The following is a 22,661-nucleotide window of genomic DNA, read 5'->3' as shown; positions in this document are numbered from 1 at the left end:
TAAAATGGAGTAAGTAACTGCTACTACTGAAGCAGGGGGGGGCATTGGAGCATATGAGTCAAGGGGGGGCCAGTAAGGCAAAGGTATACTCCATCGTCAGTGAAAAAGTGGGAGTTCTTCCAAGTCCCATACTTCGGCTAGGTTCCAGGAATTCAGTGGGTGTGGGGGAGAGACAGGTCTGCAAAGTCTGATATATTCAGTCTTTCTTCCAGGCTGCCGAATATAGGAATAGGTGTCTCAAATTGCAATATGGGGCAGCTGTCCTGGGAAGACCCTTAGAAGTAGGGTGCGAGTGTACTTACTCATGGTGCAGAAGGTGAGGACGCGTCCTGCCTTCCCTTGCGCCGTGATCGCGGAGACTCTAAGGCATCCGGGTCCCAGTCCGGTGCGGCAACCTGAGGCAGGTTGAGAGTAGTAAAGAATTCAGGTATCTCCCTCGGATGTCGAAGGAACCCAGTCGTGGAGCCCAGTTTCGCTTGTAACTGGAAGGGAAATACCCAGCGGTATGTGGCACCAGCGTTTTGAAGTGCCGTTAAGATCGGTTTTAGTGCCTTTCGCTGGGTCAGCTTAGATGGTGCTAGGTCCTGGAAAAGGGTCAGAGAGGCCCCATCGAAGTCCACAGGGCCGGATTCCCTCGCAGCCACCATGATGGCTTCTTTTAAGTTGAAGTCGTGGACCCTGCAAATCACATCCCTCGGGGGTTCAGAGCCCTTAGGGGGGGATCGTAGTGCGCGGTGAGCACGGCCAAATTAGATTTTCTGACCCACCGGGCGATTTATTAATCCATTGAAGATTGCCTGTAGAGAGGGGCGAAGATCCTCCAGTCTGGTGGCTTCTGGGAGGCCGCGTACACGGATGTTGTTACGGCGGCTCCGATTCTGGAGGTCCTCGATCTGCGAGCGCATCATGCTGTTTAAGAGCTGCTGCCGTTCATCTTTAGCTTTAAGTATTGCTAGTTCCGACCGAAGATCCGAGACTTCTGTCTCTAGGTGTGTCACCCTCTGTGTCGCCACAGCGATGTCCCCCCTGATGGCGGCAATCTCGGCCTTAGTAGTGCTAAGGATGCGATCCGTCTGCTGCTCCATGTCCTGCTTAGTGGGCATACCCCGAAGGAATGTCCAGATATCATCTAGGGCGCTCGATGCGGCAGAGGAGCCCGGGAAGCCCGAGAGAGATGAGCCTGGAGCCCGTACGTCCGCCATCTTGGGAGGCCCAGTGCGCGACACGGCAGGGGTAAAGTATTGTTCAATCCTCTCTCTCGCATCTTTAGCTGTCCATCTTTTGCGCGATTTCTTAGCAGAGTTGTTTGCCATACCATTGGGGGCAGCTTTGGAGGTGAAACAAGGGACTTAAGTGCATGTAAAAGTGCGTATATTAAGCCATGCAGCCGGGAGCTCGCCAAGGCACGTCTTCACTCGGCCATGTTGCGCTCCGCCCCTCTTCCTAGGTTTCTAACCTTTAAATCTGAAAGGAGGAGCATATTTTTCAGTGCATTTTTTTTTTTTTTTAATTATCCAAAATTCCATGAAAGTCCGTCTTGGGACTAGTTCTATACATAGAGTATCAGGCTTTTTTATTTCTAGTTAATAAGTTGATGTGGTAGATTGTGTTTGTCTGCAGTGGTAGATAGTAAAGTGAGCGTGGTGAGCGGTCTTATATTACTAGTGCAGTGCCAACATATTCCATGGTGCTCTACAAAGTAGTCAACAAAACATGGGGTACAAAATACAAACTGACATACACCAATATGCAAAATACAGAGTACAGAATCGGTAATAACAGAATTGATATGAATAAATGTGTAACAAAATACAAAAGGGTGAGAGCCCTGCCCTTGTATGGGTTCTGAATATTATTTTGAAGAGGATTATCTTGGTGTGCTGTCAACGTAGCTGGATGACCCAATAAGTTCATTTCTTGTAGCCCTGTTGGTACTCTGGAAAGGTTGTGATGATGGTATACTGTAATGTGGAACAGTGTTTTGGAAACCTCACTGTAGGCAGCTTTTATTATTCTTCTCTGGCACACACACGCATTTTGTTAAATGACAGGTAGTCAATAGGCTGTGTGTTGGAGACAAGCCTAGAACACAGACATTGTTATGTTGCAGTTGGCATGCAGCTTAGTCTATTTTAGCTCTTTACATGACTTGCATATATGTTTTTCTTGTCCCGGCTGTTTCGTGTAGAGTGACAAGCCTTATGGTATCACTATTGTAATAGAGTACCTTAAGTTAAGCCTTGTAAAAGCAACTGTATAGTAGAAAACCCACTTGCTTTTTATAGTGTTTGTTTTATTACTACTGAAAATTTGGTATTCATTTATTTAGGAGGAATTTTATTGAATGTAATAAGTGCTCCTCTTATAATAATGATTTATTTATAACTGATGGCAAACACTAACCAACATGGATTACACCTTGATTAGGGTTAGGGCCCACCTGAGCCTTTCCTGTAGCACGTTCTGATTGCTGGGGATTGGCAAAGCAATGCAAAACTGGAACCCCATGAGAGTGATTCCACCTGCAGTGTTGCTATTGCGGTCAGTGTGTTGGCCAGCAATAGATCACATTCAGATTGGGATCTCACTAACAGTTGATCTGATGGCAGATGAACTAATACGGCCACCTTAAAGTTACGCACTCACCACTTTGACGGGTCCAGCAACGATCCCTTGACGATGGTCGTTAAGCGACGCCTTTTCCTGCTCACAATGTTATGTGACTACATGACTGGTGCAAATCGCGGTCATTTACGGGGAGTCGTTGGATCTAAAAGATCCGATCTGCTGTGTCCGTCACTTTTGTGCGATTGCCTCGGGGGCAATATTGTTTAACATGCTGATGTTAAACCATGTTACGTCGGGTTAAGATCGCTGCAAGTATTGCCAGGTGGGTATGAAGTTTGTGTGTGTGTGTGCGAGCTCATTTACACCAGTGGCTTCACTGAGTGCAAAGCTGTATCACTGATAAGTGTGAGCTAACATCATGGGCGTAGCAATCACCTCTGCGACTCCTGCCATCACAGGGAGGCCCAGAGACTTTGGTGGCCCCTCAACCTTCCTCTCCCCAACCGCAACCAATTGGCAAAGAAACTTCCCCATTCACTCACAAAAAATGTGTGCAGGGGTGTGTGTAATTTTCCTGCTTCTAGAGGCTGCTTTACAGCACAAGACACTCTGCTGCCATACTGCAGCTCCCAATCCTGTGGGGTTCAAGGAAAAAGGGGCCCAATGCTATCATTTTTTTTTTTAGTTTCAATAAGTTTTTATTGAGAAAGATAGCATATCCAACAGCAAAATATACATTTTATGACATTTGTATATAGTAAACACAACAGGATTAATATAGCATAAGGGTAATGGTGACAACAGTTTGATCTTGCATACTGGTTGCTGAAAAGAAGAGAAATAAAGGCATAGTATTGAAAGCCACAGTATGCCAAGGCACTTTAAAAGTAGCTTGCGGAACTGAAAAAACAGCCTGTTAGCAATGCAGCTAGCTTAGACTAAACTAATCAAATCTTAAAATTTGAGTTAAGAATTACAAAACAAAAGAAAAGAAAAGAAACGGAGAACAGAAAAGGAATAGGAATACCCGTGCCGACCCAGGAATTGTGACGGGGAATATAAATATGATTTTGGAGAACCATAATAGTGCTGTGGTTGCAAGGAAGGCCTCTCAGTCCCTCGTCCTTCCCGTTTTTCCTTCACATTTCTCTCCCCCTTTTTTTTTTTTTTTTTTTTCCCGTTTTTCCTTCACATTTCTCTCCCCCCCTTTTTTTTTTTTTTTTTTTGATATATATTCCATTTCTATGTGTTAGAATAAATTGAGAGTATCCTGGGCATCTGCGGAGGAGGTAGCTTGGACCCATTGCAGCCAAATTTTATCGAAGTGGTGCGTCCTGTCCAGCAGATTGGCCTTGATTTTTTCATTTAGCATTGTGGTGTGGATACGGTCTAGAACACAACGGAAAGATAGGTTCTTCTGCCGCCACTGGAATGCTATATAGGTTTTTACGGTATTCATGATATGCTGAATCAGTTTATGATGCGCATATGAAACTGTAATGCTATCATTTTTGCAGGGGGACCCTAGTAACTATAGTTAAGCCCCTGGCTGACATACTTGCATTTTATTGTACTGCTTTTTTAGCTTTGTTGGTTCCTGGCTTGAAATGTATAACTGAACTCTGCTTTTTGCCCATGTAAAATCCCTTTCCATGCTATCTTATAACCAGCATAGACAAAATAATGTATGCTCAGAATTCTAAGGTGCATTCATAATGAATTGATCAGGTTGTTAGGAAAAAGATATGGTCATACAATACTGTCTGCTAGAGAGTGTACAGAGGTGATAATGAAATATTTATAAAGAGTAGGGGGAAAGTTTATTAGTAGAGTTGTATAATGGCACCTGCTACACTTGGAACAATAACATGGAAAGCTTTGAACTTGTCTGAAGCAGTTTGTGTATGTTTCATCTGCATATTATCTCTCAGTATAGCAGTGTGCTGTTGTATTTGTCTGCCATAATGATTAGATTAGGTCCACGATAATGATCAGATGCTAAGTATTTTCATTACCAAGTCTACGCGACTTGCTCCAGTTTACCTTTTGGGTGCAACCCTATCTTCAGTTAAAGTTGCAAATATGTAGGCCATGCAACAATGTAACTTGTACATCACAGAATAAATTAAAAAAATCTTTGCTTAGTACAGTGAAACCTTGGTTTGCAAACATAATTCATGCTGGAAACATGCTTGTTATCTAAAGCACTCTTATCTTATCACTCATATCAAGGTGAATTTCCCCGTAAATCCCCATCTACACGATACAATTCTTTGTGCGATTCGATTACGATTCTATTTACGATCCGATTTAAATCCAACATGTCCGATCGGGATTCGATTTGCCATTGTTTTTCAATGGCAAATCGAATTGAATCGAATCCCGATCGGACATGTCTGATTTCATCGGATCGTAAATAGAATCGTAATCGAATCGTACAAAGAATCGTATCGTGTAAGGATTAATGGAAGCTCAGATAATTTGTTCCACAATACAAAAACATTTATCGAAAAACATGTACTACAAGGAACTGAATGACATAGTAACATAGTTTGGTTGAAAAAGACGCCTGTAAAATTCAACACGAAAAGGCAAAAAAGACACCATCCTGAACGCGCAAATATCCCAGGTGATCCGGAGGAAGGCAAAAAACCTTACAAGGTCTGGGCCAATTAGCCTTAAAAGGGAAAAATTCCCATCTCCAGATGGCAGTTGGATAAATCCCTGGATCAACTCTCCCCGGAATTACCATATTTTTTGGACTATAAGACACCTCTACTAAATACTAATTATGACTGTGTGCAAGGGTGTCTTGTAGACCCCCCCCCCCCCCCCCCCCAGCTGTCCCTGTCTTAAGCTACAGTGCCCAGCTACACTAATCCCTGATACCCCTCCAGTAAGATTGGGCTTCATTACACTATTCCCTGATGCCCCCCTATCTGTTATTTCACTACACTAACTCTTGCTGCCCCACCAGCAACACCACACTACATTAAACGAACCCCTGCCTCCTCTACCAGCTACACTAAACATTACAACTGCAAAGTGGATCATCTCACCTATCCAGGTGTCCATCTGCACGCGCTCAATGTCCTTCTCCAGCTGTTACCGTAATATGATTTTGACATGATGGGCTCCTTGGTGCAGGCCATTCCCCAGCGGGGCAGTAGCAGCACGATTCCAGCATATCAGCGGCTGTCCTCCCGAACTACCTTACTAATTGCAGCGACGGGGCTGAAAAGAGTTGATTCCAGTGCTAGCTGCAGTGGCTGTAATGTTTCCTGATGCCTTTGTACGTACTTGTTTACTTGCACCTCCTCATGACATTACAGCAGCTGCAGCCATTTCTGGGATCACCCTCTTCTTCCTCACCCCAAGTAGTATTTCCTGAGGACAGCTGCTGATGGTATGCTGGGATTGCACTACTGCTGCACCGCTGCGGAGTGGCCTGCACCAAGGAGCCCATTGTGTCAGGATCATTGCAGTGGCTGGAGACTGTAGAAACAGCACGCGGATAGTTGCATTGATTTGGGTAGGAGAGGACTGTTGGCGCTGTACCAAAGCCTAGCTCTGTAATATCATTAAAACGTACCCAAACCAAACACTTTTTTTTTAATTCAAAGTATTTAGTTGCACCACTCTGACACTTACAAAGATAAACACTCCTTCAAGCCTATGAGCATTTCAGTGCATGCTTTTCACCCTTCTCTTTTCATAACTAGGGTTATACTGGGGGCAGCCATTAGCAATTCCTTCTTTGCCGGACACCACCTACTCCACCAGTTTGCCGGACACCACCTACTCCACCAGTTTGCCGGATTCTGTCCTGGCAATATGAAAGGTAGGGGTTCCTCCAATAAATTTAAAATATTTTATATTTGTCATCATGCAGCTCAAAAAGGCTGCTATTTATTATTTAGAAAATGGTTTTTATTTCTGAAATCTTGTATGTTTAATTTGGGTCCACTTTAAAGGGAACCGTAACCCTGCAAAAGGAAAAAAAAGTTTCACTTACCTGGGGCTTCCCTAAGCCCACTGCAGCCATCCTGTGCCCTCGCCGGTCCTTGAGTGTCCTCTGGTCCCCGCCGTGGGTTAGTTTCGTTTTCGGCTGACTGAGTCGGCCCCCGGCCACGCGTATTCTTCTTAACCTTCTGGCCGTCAAGCGCACCCTGCAGAGGATTACCCACTGTATAATGAATTAAACTCAGCATAATGTTTATGGAAAAGGCATATTTACAATTTATGGAAAACCTAAAAAGAAAACCCTGAAGCTTTAACCAGATTCCCTTTCCCGGGGGCACTGGAAGGGTTAAGTTTCAGTGTTTAAGGACAGAGCCAGCAGAGATCCCAGCTGTACTGCAGTGTATTTGGAAACTAATACAATTTAATCTGTCTAAATCAGGTATGTCAAACCGGTCCTACGAGGGCCGAGATCCTCACACATTTTTGATAAAGCTCCAATAAATTGCTGGATCTGAATCAGGAAAGGTGTGGTCCATCAGGTAAAACACATTCCTTTCTTTCTCAGTCCATCCTAAACACTGGCATGAATCTGGCCCTCCAGGCCTGGAGTTCGACACATGTGGTCTAAATAGTGAATTTCTAAGCAACTACTGCTATATTTGAGAATACTTTTCATTGATTTGTGTTGCGCAAGAGTTTGGACCCACTTTAATTACAATGGAAGCCTCCATTATTTGGTAGGTGGATACATTAGCAGTCAGGAAACCAACTATTTAGTACACCCAGTCAGGTTATCACTGCAATTGGCGTTTAAAGCGGAATATAACCCTGCATTTCAATTTTGCTCTAAAACATTATTTACAGTATATTATATGCAACCAGCATTTTTTTTACTAGACCAGCATTGGAAGGGTTACACAGGGCTTTAAAGTTCCTGGAGATTTCTGCAGACGCATCCGAAGCTGAAATTGATACATTTTGTTTACATAAATGTATCTACGTGTTGAATGTGACTCTTCTCTCTTGACTGAGAAGGAGCTTGGAGGACAGCCAAAGAGTGTGTAATGTTTATCAATAGATACATCTAACTATATAGAATGTAACAATCTGAACTTCTGCATATCTCTCCACGGAACTTGAAACCTCTGTGTTTAACCCTTCCAATGCTGGTCTAGTAAAAAAAAAATGCTTTTTCATATAATATGCTGTAAATAATGTTTTAGAGCAAAGTTGAAATGCATGGTTATATTCCGCTTTAAGTGTGAAGACCAAACAGATTCTTTTGCAATTCTGTGCTGCCTCAAAACGCTGTATTGTGAAGAGATACGTTTCTGCCAACTGTGTATTCATTTTTAATACTTCAATCTAAAAATTAGTAACATTTTATTAAAGCCGCTCTTATTTCAGTTCCTCGATCCTTTTTCTTAAAGCGGATCCGAGATGAAAAACTAAATATAACAAGTGACTTGTCTATATATCTTATCTAAAGTTTAGATAGTTTACACAGCAAATCTATCTTCAAACAGCTTCAACAGTATATTAATATTTTTTTCCTGTGATACAATGGGAGCAGACATGTTTTCTGCTTGTCACTATTACACAATCACACACACAGGCAAGCTTATCTGTATCTAGGCATGCTAATCTGCATATTCTGTGAAAACTCCACTCTTATCTCCTCCATTACACAGGCAACTGATCTGTATCTGCACTGCAGCTCTCAGATTGTGAAAACTCTGCCTCTGAAATCTATAGCTAGTAACACCTTTTTAACCTGCCCAGACTGAAATCCCACAATCCCTTGCAAGCGCCAAGGCACTCTGGAGAAGCTGTGGGTGTGGCTTATTTAGTTTATAGGAAATTAGGGTATTAAAACAAAACAAGTATTTGGCTTGAGGAATGCCCTATAAACTATATATAAGGAACACAATTATGCAATGAGTAAAAGTTCATCTCGGATCCACTTTAAGCCTTAAACAAAAAGTTAGTTGCTTTCTTTGGCAAAGCAAAAAACAAAACCAATGTCAACTTTCTACATAGACCCAAGTATGAGGGTGCTCTGAGCCTCTCAAATTTAACTTAAAGGGGAGCTGAAGTAAGAGGTATATGGAGGCTGCCATATTTATTTCCTTTTAATCAATACCAGTTGCCTGGCAGCCCTGCTGGTCTATTAGTATCTGAATAACACCAGAAACAAGCATGCAGCTAGTCTTGCCAGATCTGACTTTAACCACTTAACATCTCAGTCGTTTTCAGCTTATGCATCCGAGCAATGTTCACCTCCCATTCATTAGCCTATAACTTTATCACTACTAATCACAATGAAGTGATCTATATCTTGTTTTTTCCGCCACCAATTAGGCTTTCTTTGGGGGGTACATTTTGCTAAGAGCCAATTTACTGTAAATGCATTTTAACAGGAATAATAAGAAAAAAAATGAAAAAATTCATTTGTCAGTTTTCGGCCATTATAGTTTTAAAATAATACATGCCTCCATAATTAAAACCCACGTATTGTTGTTGCCCATTTGTCACGGTTATTTCACCATTTAAATTATGTCCCTATCACAATGTATCGCGACAATATTTTATTTGGAAATAAAAGAGCATTTTTTCCGTTTTGCATACATCACTATTTACAAGCTTATAAAAAAAAAATAGAGAGAAATATTTCATCTTTACATAGATATTTAAAAAGTTTAGACCCTTAGGTAAATATTTATGTTTTTTTTTTTTTATAGTAATGTTTTTTTTGTTTTTTTTTATTAAACATTTTATGTGGGCATTTTTGGGAGGGTGGGATATAAAAGTGTTTTATTTGGGGAAATATTGGTGTAGTGTAATGTTTTTGGGTATTTGCTTGTAGTTTTACTTTTTGGCCACAAGATGGCAATCTCGATTTTTTTTTTTACATGACGTCACTCTAAGCGTACAATGTACGCTTAGAGGGACACAGCTTCAGAAAGAGCGAAGCTTCCGAGAGAAGCTGTCGCTTTTTCAGCGGGGGAGAAGAATCAATGATCGGGCTCCCCAGACCGATACATTGATTCCGTGGCTACCGACTCCGCGGCCGGGAGTGCGCGTGCACGCGCGCGATCGGCCGCGGGAGCGCGCCTGTCCTCCTTGACGTTTTTATACGTCAAGGAGGACAAAGTGGTTAAAGTCTGAAACACCTGATCTGCTGCATGCTTGTTCAGGGGCTATGGCTAATAGTATTAGAGGCAGAGGATCAGCCTGCCAGGCAACTGGTATTGCTTAAAAGGAAAAAAACATGGCAGCCTCCATATACCGTATTTTTCGGAATATAAGACGCTCCGGACTATAAGACGCACCTAGGTTTAGAGGGCAAAAACCAGGGAAAAAAAGATATACTAAACCTGATGCGTCTATGGTCCAGGGGCATCTTGTAGATGTTTTCCTCCTGTCCCCCAGGGTGTCCTTCTCCTGTCTCAGTGGGTATCGTTCTCCTGTCCCCCTTGTGGCCTCCTCCTGTCCCCCCTTGTGGCTTCCTCCTGTCCCCCTTGTGGCCTCTCTTGTCCCCCCCTTTGTGGCCTCTCCTGTTCCCCCCCCCTTGTGGCCTCTCTTGTCCCCCCTTGTGGCCTCTCTTGTCCCCCCTTGTGGCCTCTCCTGTCCCCCCTTGTGGCCTCTCCTGTCCCCCCTTGTGGCCTCTCCTGTCCCTCTTGTGGCCTCTCCTGTCCCCCTTGTGGCCTCTCCTGTCCCCCTTGTGGCCTCCTCCTGTCCCCCCCCCCCTCTGGCCTCCTCCTGACCCCTGTTGTGGCTTCCTCCTGCCCCCATTGTGGCCTTCTCATGTCCCCCCTTGTAGCCTCCTCCTGACCAACTTTGTGGATTCCTGCTATCCCCATTGTGTCCAGCCCATCCTCCTTCTGTGCCTCATTGTGCCCTCCTCCTGTCCTCCTTCATGGCCTCCTTTTCTCCTCTTGTCCCCTTGTGGTCTCCAACTGTGCCCTCTTGTGTCCTCTCCGTCTCCCTTTGTGGTGTCCCCCTTGATGTCCACCTCAAGTCCCCCTTTGTGGCCTTCCCCCATTACCGCGGGAATCACTCACCTGACTTGACCATGCCCGTGGTGATCTGCCGTCCTGGGTCCTCTGTGTGCCTAGCGTCCTCCTCCAGTCTTCCACTCACCCTGCAAAGTAATAAGGCAGCGGCAGGTGTTGCAGCCGCGGGCATCACTCACCTCGTCCTTGGAGCCCGCGAGATCAGCCGCTTGTCTGTGTCTCTCTCGCCTTCCCTCTAGTGTCGGTACTTCCTGGTCGCGTCATTACAGACGCGACGTCTGTAAAGACGCGACCAGGAAGTACCGGCACTAGAGAGAAGGCGAGAGACACACAGACAAGTGGCTGATCTCGCGGGCTCCAAGGACGAGGTGAGTGATGCCCGCGGCTGCAACACCCGCCGCTGCCTTATTACTTTGCAAGGGGAGCGGAAGACTGCACCGCACACACTGTAGTCCCACCCGGTGCCAATCCCCAGAAACCAATCGCGGAGCCCTGTAAAAGGGGGAGAACAGTGCCGCTCAGAGCCCTGCAATGCTGACAGGCTGGCTGCCCGACACATTTACACGCCACCTGCACAGGCTGCCCGACACTGCCGCCAGACACCAGCATACACAGGTGACATTTCTGTACGATTTTTTCATTCTTTGGAATATAAGACGCACTGACTTTTTCCCCCCTCTTTTGGGGGAGAAAAAGTGCGTCTTATATTCCGAAAAATACGGTACCTCTCTTCAGTTTCCCTTTAATATCATGATGCTGCTTTATTAAAGGAAACCTAAACTGAGAAGGATATGGATTTTTTCCTTTTAAAATACCAGTTGCCTGACTCTCCTGCTGATCCTGTGTCTCTAATACTTTTAGCCACAGCCCCTCAATAAGCATGCAGATCAGGAGCTCTGACTGAAGTCAGACTGGATTAGCTGCATGCTTGTTTCAGGTGTGTGATTCAGCCACTACTGCAGCCAAAGATCAGCAGGACTAGCAAGCAAACAAAACATCCATATCCCTCTCAGTTGAGGTTCCCTTTAACTTATCCCTGTGGCATTATAATGTGCTTTACCTGCACATGGGTCCTTTTTTCTTTTGACACCCCTTGCTAATCTTAGGTATCCTTCCCTACTTTGGGTCCACAGAGCTCTCACCAGGTTAACCCTGGTTTGATTTTCTATTTTAGAGGGTCCTCTTTTTTTCAAACTTTTGAGTCCACACTCTTCCTCCCTCTACACCACCCATCTTTTTGTACTCATTAGGATTTCAAGTAGGGCTTTGCTGCAACATGACAATTATGCTTTAACTGGTTATGTCACTGGTTTTTAGACGTGATCTCCTGAAATGGCAGTTGCTACTGATTTTGTACTTGTGTTCTACCCTCTGTTTTCCTTCCCAGTTCCCCTTCCCTCTCCTTTCCCTTCTTACGTTCCCAAAAAACCTGGTCGAGTTGTTAACTACGATTCTCGTTATACACTCTGTTTAGATTTAGTGATGCAATGTTCTCATGCTGAACTAGCTGTTAGTGTATATAAACTTTGCATTCAATAAAATCAGGGTTTATAAAAAAAAAAATTATGAAAGCAAAATAACTAACATTTTAATAATGAATACCCGACTAGTGGATATGAATAGTAATATAATACTGTACATGTTGACACATGCCAGAATAAAAGTTTATTTTTTCTGTGAGTGATGAAATATTTGATATCAAATGAAAATTATTTTTCTTTAAATGATGCCAATATTGTTTTTAGGTAATCTGTAACCTTTATGAGTAGAGAAAGTGTCACATCACTAGGTGCAGAATGGCTTGATGTCTGGATCTCACAATCCGGACAAGGAAATAAGCAGTGTGGCAGACGGAATACCCTTTCATGGACTAAGTGTGCTTGTACTGCAGTACAATCTTCTTTCTGTCATTTTTTTTTTTTTTCCTTGGACTGGGTTCACTAAAGGTAGCCATACACTGGTCGATGTGCCATCAGATTCGACCAACAGACAGATCCCTATCTGATCGAATCTGATCAGAGAGGGATCGTATGGCTACCTTTACTGCAAACAGATTGTGAACCGATTTTCAGCCTGAAACCGTTCACAATCTGTGGTGGTGGTGCTGCCGCCGCTTCCCCCCCATCCCGCATACATTACCTGCTCCGCCGGCGCGACTCCCGGGTCTCCGCTCTTCTTCTCTGGTCTGGTCTCCGGCATGCTTCCCTTCTTCCTGTCTGAGGGAAGTTTAAACAGTAGAGTGCCCTCTACTGTTTAAACTTCCTGCCGGGACAGGAAGAAGGGAAGCATGCCGGAGACCAGAGCGGAGAAGAAGAGCGGAGACCTGGGAGTGCTAGCGATGGTTATTTTCCGTCTGGCGCGATCGACTGGATCGGACGGAATGGATCAAAATTCGGCGTGTAGCGCGAACGATTGGCAGCAGATTCGATCCCAGTGATCGAATCTGCTGTCGAAACGGCGGCAAATCAGGCCAGTGTATGGCCAGCTTAAGTGACACACAGAGTAGTAAGGGCAATAGATAACAGACTATATTTCCCAGCATTACAGTAGAAACTGTCCATGTGAGGAGACAGGACTTTGTATTTTACAGGAAGTAGGTGTGACCAATTTTAAGACCTCATGTCTGGTAACTGGATGTGACAGGCTATAGAGGCCTTGAAGACAGGGCTGTGGAGTCGGTACAAAAATCATCCGACGACTCAGTTTATGAAACTACCAACACCGACTCCAGGTACCCAAAATGACTCCTCAGTTTATGAAACCACCGACTCCAGGTACTCATAATTGCTTTGTCTCAAACTCCGCAGCCCTGCTTGAAGAAGAAATGTAGTGAAAATAATGTAATCAATAAAATTGCTTATTTTGTTCACTATATTCCTTTATAAATGATTTAGTCACTGTTTGCTCACTGTAAAGTTTGTTTTTTTTGTTTTTTTTTCCCCCTGATTTACATTCAGAAATTTTATCACAGGGGGTGACATCAGGTGATCTCTACGAAATGTTTACTGAGGGTACGGAAGCCAATACAAAATATACCTGGTCTCCCAGAATGCTCTGTGGAGAACTCTGCATAGCTAAACAGCCTCTGGGAGGACAGGGCTACATTCAATATACAGCAATATATAGATGTAGGATGCATTTCTGAAACCAGGAAAATTACCATAAAACTGAGTATCCTGAATAATTACCTACATTCTTCTATGTCACTACAGTGCCTCTTTAAACCTTTATGGCCTGTGCACTTCCATAATCGAAGCATATGCTTTTAGCTGATTGCAATGACACTTATAACATAGTAATCACGATCCTCAGTTCTGTGTTGCAATTTGATTTTCATCCAATAGCAAACATGGTGCTGTACCATTTTTCTTCTGTTTGTAATTGGGTTATTCAATGTGAGCGCAAGAAACTCACAAAGCAAACATGTTACTTTGCCTTTTTGTTGTTGGTGTTTGATTTTCTCTCCTACTGGAGAATGTCTCACTTGTTTTTTTCTCACCCATCCTAATGGGAATCGTAATTGCGCTTCCAAAACCCACTGATCACACTCGTAATTGCTGCAGAACCTGCACTTGTAAAGTTAGTGAATTTCAGTGTGTTCAAGTAATTGTGGATCGTTCCACAGCTACACAAAGTGATTTTTTTTTGTGTGCAGGCCCTTATGGATCACCCCACAGCTACACAAAGATCTTTTTATTTTTTTCCATTTGTAAAGCTCATCTAATAATTTGCTCTAATGTATAATACTCATCATTTGCACTAATCAACATGATTATTTTCAGAATGTGCTTTCTTCAATTCTGGTTTTAGTTGGCCTTTAAAGTAAAACTGAAATGAGGGGGGAAAATTCATATACTTCACCTATGGATCCTAGAGAGCCTTCCCTGTCTGTGCATTCCTGTGCTGTCACCCCATTACATATATTCGACTGACTGGTCAAACACTCCTTGGAAGGCTTCGGAACACTTGGGCTCCATATTGCGCATGTGAGAGCTTCCCTCGTGGTCAAGCATGCACAGTAGAGAGCTGGCCATCTTTGGGAGTACCCAGGACCTCGCCGGCTTTGCCCACCTCTGTTTTTATTTATGCGTCTTTTAACTCGTGGACACAAGTGCTTCCAAAGCCTTCTGAGGGCCCCTGGAGGTGGCAAATGAAGGACCGTGCTGGAACAATGGGACAGAGAGGGCAAGGAAGGCTCTATAGGATCCAGCTATAATGGAAGGCATATAAAAGACCATCTGGCACATATACACACTGCCTACTGTCAGGAGAATTCTGTAACTATAATAGGGAAAAGGGATAGCCAACATATCTGAGGCAGTAATAAAGTATGAATGCTCTTTATTGCCAACTAGTTGACCTAAGCCCATTTAAAACTGTCTCTAGGTCTCTGTTTCACAGCCATGTCAGTGTGCATGCACGCGCCGGTCCGCACACGCTCGCCGGGCTCCCTGGCCCCGTCCTCCTGTCCCCACGGCTGTCCGTGCTGCACATGCGCAGTAGCACAAACGCACGTACATAGGGGACAGGATGACACAGGGACACTTAGGTTTTATTATATAGGATTCTAGAAATTAAACAGCCACCTGTTTAAATCACATCACATGTACATGCCAGCTGACATCCAGGGAAAGCCAGTAAAATGAACGGAGTCCTTCATTGCTTAATTAAACAGGTAGCCAGGCCGTCTAGCTTACCAACAACACAGGACTATCTTGGCAGTCCACCAGGATATTCAAAGTAGCAGTTGAGCATGAAATACATATGTATGCGCAGATTGCTTGCATCAAAGGGGCAGAGAGGGGAGTTAGCCAAGCATACCAGTAATATGTGCAGACTTCTGCCTGAAACAATAGCAGTATGAATATATGTATGTATGTATATTCAGGGGGACACATTCATAGCATAGTCGAGCAGTTTTATAGTCACCACTCCTGATGGCAGTGCAGTCTAACACATCCATATACAAGGCAAAAGGCAAGCACTTTTTTCCCAGTAACCTCCAGGACAGGTCCACCATGAGACGACATGGGCTCCTCCCAGGAACAGGAAACGTCCAAACTAGAGCACTCTATAAATTTTAAACTAACCCCTCCAACACCAGTTGACGTTTCCTGTTCCAGGAAAGAGTACTCTATGTCGCTCGCCCGTCCGTCTAGCCAGGTGTGCTGGGGACCTTGGTTGGCGACGCATGGGGACCTGCCTGGAGAGGATTGAGGGTCCTGTAGGAGAAGAGCGGTTATCTACCTTCTCCAGAAGCGTCTTGGCTGCCCGGGTGGTGGTGGTTCCGAGGACGCGAGCGGCGTCCATGATTCCCTGATGGCAGAGGCTGTGGCGCGCCGGAAGTGAGGAGGGGGAGCCTGGGCCTCCGGAGGGTTGGCGGAGGTTTTGCCCTCAATGGCGGCGCTCGTGAGCGTACTTCCGCCCTTACGTGACGTCACTTCCGGAAGCGTGGGTGAAGAGACGCCGGAAACCTGCATTGCTCGGCATTTCGTTTTGCGAGCGGACCAGGATGGACGCTAAGCAGGAGCCGGGAAAGGTAAGGTGGCGGAAGGCTTGGGGACCTTTACGGTATGAGCCGAACGCCTTGCACCGCGTCTATGCTGAGGTCTGACTTTATTTTTGGTCAAGACAGATGGCAAATTTCTGGCAGCCTAGCGTCTGATCTGAGGTCTCTACATAGACTATATATTAGTTTATATTCCGTCTGTCTGAGGTCTGTGTTATTATAAAACGGATATATTTTTCTGCATATAGGGAATCTCTGTGATTTATGTGTTTATATAGATACCCTTAAATATGTAGTTTAAGTAATGGCTTATATATTTATCCAGTGAAAGCTCATTTAAGGTCTTTTGTATACGTTTATGCTGAAATACAAGTACCTTTGATATTCCTGTCTGGTGTAGGGAATCTTTCTTGCTCACATTCTGACATTGGTTCACGAAGGTGTTCTTTATAATAAATTTTGTCAGACAGGTGACACTTTTTTTTTGTTTATTATGTTTTATTATAGGGCACAGTCTACTGACCCTTCAAGGCCTAGGAGGCGTTGCCCGCTCTGTGACACAAAACTTGCCCATACTTATACTAAGCAGTTTTGCCAACCCTGTTTTGTAAAATTGATTCAGGAACAATCAGGGGGATTAAAGGAAGAGATTATGTCAGCTGTTAAACAAGAGATATCTGATACAATTAAATCCTTAAAAGAAGTTTTTTTCTGCTGCCATGACCCCAGCTACAGATACTATTAATGCTGGCACTAGTGCGGCGGCACTGGCAACTCCTGTACCTAGTAGTGATGTTACACAACCTGAACAACCTGCAAAGAGTAGGAGTAAAAGTAAATCCTCCACTAAAAGACCTATTATTTCTTCCTCTGAGGAGGAAATGGAAGGAGAGGAGGATGATGACTATGAATCCGATGCATCTTCAGTTAAAAGTATGGAGAGTCAGTCAGAGATAACAAAGATTTCTAGGTTCAGGTTTCCAGCTGATGAAACTGACCAACTTATCTTGGCGATTAATAATACTTTGAAGATTGAGACAAAGAAATCTGAGGAGGTATCACTACATGATAAATTGTACCAGGGAATGGAACCAGAGGAGGCCCTTACATTTCCTGTACATAAGTCTACAAAGAATACTATTCTTAGTCAATGGAAATACCCAGATAGAAAGTTATTCATGTCTAAGGGGTTTATTAAGAGGTTTCCATTTGCAGAAACAGATGCCAAGATATGGGATCGGTGTCCTAGGCTTGACGCAGCATTTTCTCAAGTAAATAAATATGATGAATTAGCTTTTGAGGACCTTGGATATCTTAAGGATCCACAGGATACAAAGGTGGAATTTGCTCTGAAGAAGGCATGGACTTCAGCGGGGGCAAATTTTCGACCAGCAGCTGCAACATGTGTATCAATTGTATTAGCATTATGGGTTAAGAAAGTAGAAGAGAAGGTAGAAAAAGGGGCATCTAAGGAAGAGGTCTTAGCAGGGCCGGGCCGAGGCATAGGCTGGGGAGGCTCCAGCCTCAGGGCGCAGTGTAGGAGGGGGCGCAGAATTCATTCAGCTGTCATTCCTAATTGTGTTTGAAGCAGAAAGAAATAATAAAAGGGGATACATGGCAGTGACTGCAAGCCAGATAACTAGAGATTAAGGTGTTGGGGAGGTTGTGGGCCTTGTGGCGCCTCTTAGTCTAATAGCAATCAGTATGTGACGGCTGGAGTGGGAGGGATGGAGGGGCGCACTTTGCTGTCTCAGCCTTGGGTGCTGGAGGACCTTGTCTCGGCTCTGGGTCTTAGTCACTTGAAGTAGTTTCAAAAGCCACAGACTACATAACTGATGCGGCAGCAGAGAACATAAGAGTAAATGCAAGAACTACTGCCCTAATTAATTCCGCCAGACGTAATCTATGGATTAAAAATTTAGATGGCAGTCAGGCTTCTAAGGCTAGAGTATGTAACATACCTTTTGATGGGGAGCTTTTATTCGGGGCCCAGCTAGACGAAATATTAGAGAGAACAAGTGATAGAAAAAAAGGAGTTCCCAAAGAAGAAGAAATATATACAGAATAAGATTCTTTAGAAAGAATAGACAGGAAAACAATGATAAACCTCAGCAAAGGAGGAAACCCTGGGCTATCAACAGAGAGGGAACGAGAAGGAATTTTCTTTTTCGGAACCCAGAAAACCAAGAGAAGTGACGCTAAAGAAAGAGTTGGGGGTCGTCTAACAGGATTTTATTCCCAATGGACGAACATAACCAGAAACTATTTCATCCTCAATCTTGTAAGTCGGGGGTACAGAATTCAGTTTTGTTCGCTTTCAGGAAACAGGTTCATTTCCACTCCTCTTCCAAGAGACAAACAAAAGCGTCAGGCTTTGCAAAGCATCATAAAAAGCATGACAGAGGAAAGAGTGGTAGTTCCGGTGCCTTGCGAACAGCTTCGCAGGGGATTTTACTCGACCATATTCATGGTAAAGAAGTCGACAGGGAAATTCAGATCAATTCTGAACCTGAAGCCATTAAACCCTTTTGTGACTTATCAAAGATTCAGGATGGAATCAATCTTCTCTGTGAGAAACTTACTAACCTCCAACTGTGTAATGACGAATATAGATCTAAGAGATGCCTATTGGCACATTCCAATAAGAGAATCGTCACAAAAATTTCTGAGGTTTGCAATAAAAGAAAAGGAATCAATTCAACACTTCCAGTTCAGGGTCCTGCCCTTCGGAATTTCATCTGCACCCCGCATTTTCACGAAAGTGATGGGAGAAGTGATAAAGGACTTGCATGTAAAGGGAATCCTTGTGATTCCCTATCTAGACGACTTATTGGTAGTAGCAGACTCATATCAACAAGCAGAAAAAGACACAAAGAGAGTACTAGATCAACTACAGACTCTCGGGTGGATTATAAATTGGGAAAAATCGGTGCTGGAACCGAAGTCAAGGATACGGTTTCTAGGAGTTGTGATAGACTCGGAGAAAGAGAGACTGTATTTAACAGAAGAAAAGATGACGAAACTAAAGAATATAATACAGGACTGTATAAGAAACCCAGTTCTGACAATAAGAGAAGTCCTGAGAATACTAGGATTTCTGACATCGACATCCCCTGCCATCCAATGGGCAATGTTACACACAAGACAGCTCCAGAGTTGGATGATGGAAGCCTGGAGCAAGAAGCAGGAAGATCTAAAAAGGGAAGTAAGATGTCCAGAGACAATACTAAACTCATTAGTGGTGGATGTCGGAAAAGATCCTAACCGAAGGGAGATTATGGACAATCCCAGCACAAAAATGCATTACCACGGATGCAAGTCTCCTAGGATGGGGAGCCCATCTAGAGGGGAAGATGTTTCAGGGTCTCTGGTCAAAACTAATAAGAGATCAATCATCGAATTACAGAGAGCTAAGAGCAGTGAGGGAAGTACTAGTACAGGCAGTACAGTCACTGAAGGGACAACATGTTCAAGTAAGAACAGACAATACCACAACAGTGGCCTACATAAATTGTCAGGGGGGAACAAGATCAAGAAAACTTCTAGACCTGGCGATGGAAATTCTAATGATAGCAGAAGAAAACTTCCTCTCGTTGACAGCAGTCCACTTGAAGGGATCTTTGAACAGCATGGCGGATTTCCTGAGCAGACACAGACTGTCAAATTCGGAGATGGAGATATCCAACAAAGTCTTCAGGAATCTAGTCAAAAGATGGGGCCGACCTCAGCTCGACATCTTTGCGAACAGAGGAAATATAAAATGCAAAAGGTTCTATTCCCTAAATCCAAGGGAGGGAGCAGAGGCGGTGGATGCGCTCAGTCAAAAGTGGACATTCAGGAAAGCATATGCGTTCCCACCAATTCAGCTAATACCTCGAGTTTTGCAGAAGTTAATGCAGACCAGAGCAACATTGATCATGATAGCCCCAGATTGGCCGGGGAGAAGCTGGTATCCGATTTCTCCTGAAGATGAGACTGGAAGGTCCGGTAAGACTGCCTCACAGAGGAATACTATCCCAGGTAGAGAGAGGAAGTATAAGTTACATACCAAATCTAAACCTGTGTGCCTGGCTTCTGAGAGGTCTCCTTTAAGGAAGAGAGGGGTCTCAGAGAGAGTTATCAGTACGCTCCTTGACTGTAGAAAGAAGATAACTAGAAAAATATATTTAAAATACTGGAAGACTTACAATTTGTGGAAGGAAGAGTCAGGATTTTCCGGAGAAATAATACCAACAGTATTAGAATTTTTACAGGATGGTATGGAGAAGAACATCACCCTCAGTACCTTGAAGGTACAGGTTACAGCGATATCTACTTATTTGGATCTAAAATTAGCAAGTGACCCCCTTATCATACAGTTTTTTTAGATCCGTAGAAAGGAGACCTATAATAAATAAGAAGGTTCCTAGTTGGGATCTGTCTTTAGTATTAAAGATCTTGAAGGGAGACCAATTTGAACCGGTATCAGAAATTCCATTGAGACAATTAACAATAAGGGTTCTTTTCTAGTAGCAATTACTTCAGCCAGGAGAGTGAGCGAATTGGAGGCCTTATGTTGTGATGAACCATTTTGTCTCATGTTTAATGATAGGGTGATATTAAAAACATGTGAAGAGTTCCTTCCTAAGGTAGCTACGAAGTTTCATAGATCACAGGAGATTGTATTACCCTCCTTCAATGAAGAACCAACCTTAGATGTCAGAAGGTGTCTCATAGCTTATTTGGATAGAGTAGCAGACTTTAGGAAATCAAGAGCTCTATTTATCAATTCCTCAGGAGCTACTAAGGGCATGAGGATGTCAAGGAGAACTATAGGCAAGTGGATAAGACTGTGTATAGAAGAAGCCTATAAGTTGACAGGATCTACTTTATTGGGTGCAGTTAGGGCTCATTCAACTAGGGCAGCTGCTACATCATGGGCCTACAGAGCGGGTGCTACGCCAGAAGAAATTTGTAGAGCCGCTACGTGGACAAGTATGAGCACCTTTTCAAGACATTACAGGGTGAATCTGATGACTGCAAGACAACAATCCTTTGGGAGAAAAGTTATGCAGGCTGTCGGCCCACCATAAAATTGGTAAGATTTCTTGCTATCTTCTCATGGTGGACCTGTCCTGGAGGTTACTGGAAAAACCAGTGTTAGTTACCTGGTAACATCCTTTTTGGTAACCTCCAGGACAGGTCCGTAACCCACCCGGATGACGGGATATATGTATATGGATTAATGTGTACAATAATATGATGATGCCTCTTTACGGTTAACAGTTCTTATGGTTGACTGGTGTTGGAGGGGTTAGTTTAAAATTTATAGAGTGCTCTAGTTTGGACGTTTCCTGTTCCTGGAAGGAGCCTATGTCGTCTCCTGGTGGACCTGTCCTGGAGGTTACCAAAAAGGATGTTACCAGGTAACGAACACTGGTTTCCAAAATGGAGCCAGTACAGGCTACCTGACCTCCAGATATTCAGATCATGGAAGTGCACATGCAGACTGCAGCATAGGTACGCCACTCCTCCCTTTCAGCATGGTGCCACACATTGATTTTGTAAGTCCTGCTCTACAGAACCAGCCAGTGCAGGCATGAAGGGACACGTGAGGTGGTGGGCAGAGCCTATGTGTTTCGCCCACCTGTCAAGTGTGCTTGCCAACCCTGTCCTCCAGTACCACCAACAAGGCATGCTTTGTGGAAATCCACAGAGGTAGTTCATCAGCTTTACTGAGACACCAATTACCTCACCTGTGAATGTTTTTGGTTTTCTGCAAAACAAGTACTGTTGGTGGTACTTGAGGACAGGCTTGGGGAAGCCCTGACCTATAGGATCTACAGCCTAGGTTCTCAACAGGTAGTACGCGTACCCCAGGGGGTACTTATGATGGTTCCAGGGGGTACTCGGACTTGATATACTTAACCAAGAATAACAAACTTTGAGTTTTAGGAAATTATAAATCTTATTTAAACACCAAATTAGTATTTTAGTTAATTAAAAGCAATAGTACATGCTTGGAAATGGTTTAGAACCAATTATCATGCACATTATTATATATTAAATATATATTTGTCAAGGGGTACTTGTGATAATGTTTACTATGCTAGGGGGTACTTGGTGAGTACTGGGTTTTAAAATGGGTACAAACCAATAAAATGTTGAGAAACACTGATCTAGAGCCTTCCTTCTCCGTAAGTAAGGATCTAATTCTCCCCCCCCCCCCCCCCCTCCCCACAGATTTACTTTAAAGGAGTTATCAGGCAAAACGAGTAAAATGAGGTTTACTCACCTAGGGCTTTCTCCAGCTGCTTGCAGCAGACTGTCCAAGACACTAGTTCTGCTCAGTGTGCCGCGGACCACGTGGCGATGATTGACGGCAGCAGCTCGCGCAGGCGCTGCACCATGCAGCGAGACCGGGACAGCGGCGGGGAGCAGTCTGCTGCAAGGGGCTGGAGAATCCCCCGGGTGAGTAAACCTCATTTTACTCCTTTTGCCTGATAACTCCTTTAAGGAATGAGATCTTTATCTGTTTTGTTTCCCTGAAAATAAGACAGTATCTTGTATTAATTTTTGCTCTAAAAAGATGTGCTAAGTCTTATTTTCTGGAGATGTCTTATATA

The 22,661-nt window shown here is 43.9% G+C and overlaps 1 protein-coding gene across 6 annotated transcripts in view; it reads left to right on the top strand.

Annotated features, from left to right (window-relative positions):
- Nucleotides 1–22,661, top strand: part of LOC137546542 (heterogeneous nuclear ribonucleoprotein R) — a 68,478-nt gene that overhangs the window by 20,314 nt on the left and 25,503 nt on the right. Inside the window, exon 2 of one of the 6 annotated variants that reach the window (XM_068269140.1) lies at nt 6,291–6,409. The exons of 4 other annotated variants lie outside the window; for them this stretch is intronic. The gene's annotated coding sequence lies outside the window, so the exon portion shown is untranslated. Of the gene's footprint in view, nt 1–6,290; nt 6,410–21,066; nt 21,134–22,661 lie in introns of those variants that run through there. One more of the 6 variants, XM_068269143.1, reaches the window with a different exon arrangement.

The sequence above is a fragment of the Hyperolius riggenbachi genome, chromosome 2 (assembly GCF_040937935.1).
Source record: "Hyperolius riggenbachi isolate aHypRig1 chromosome 2, aHypRig1.pri, whole genome shotgun sequence".
Classification (NCBI taxonomy): Eukaryota; Metazoa; Chordata; class Amphibia; order Anura; family Hyperoliidae; genus Hyperolius; species Hyperolius riggenbachi.
This window is presented reverse-complemented; position numbering and strand designations above follow the sequence as displayed.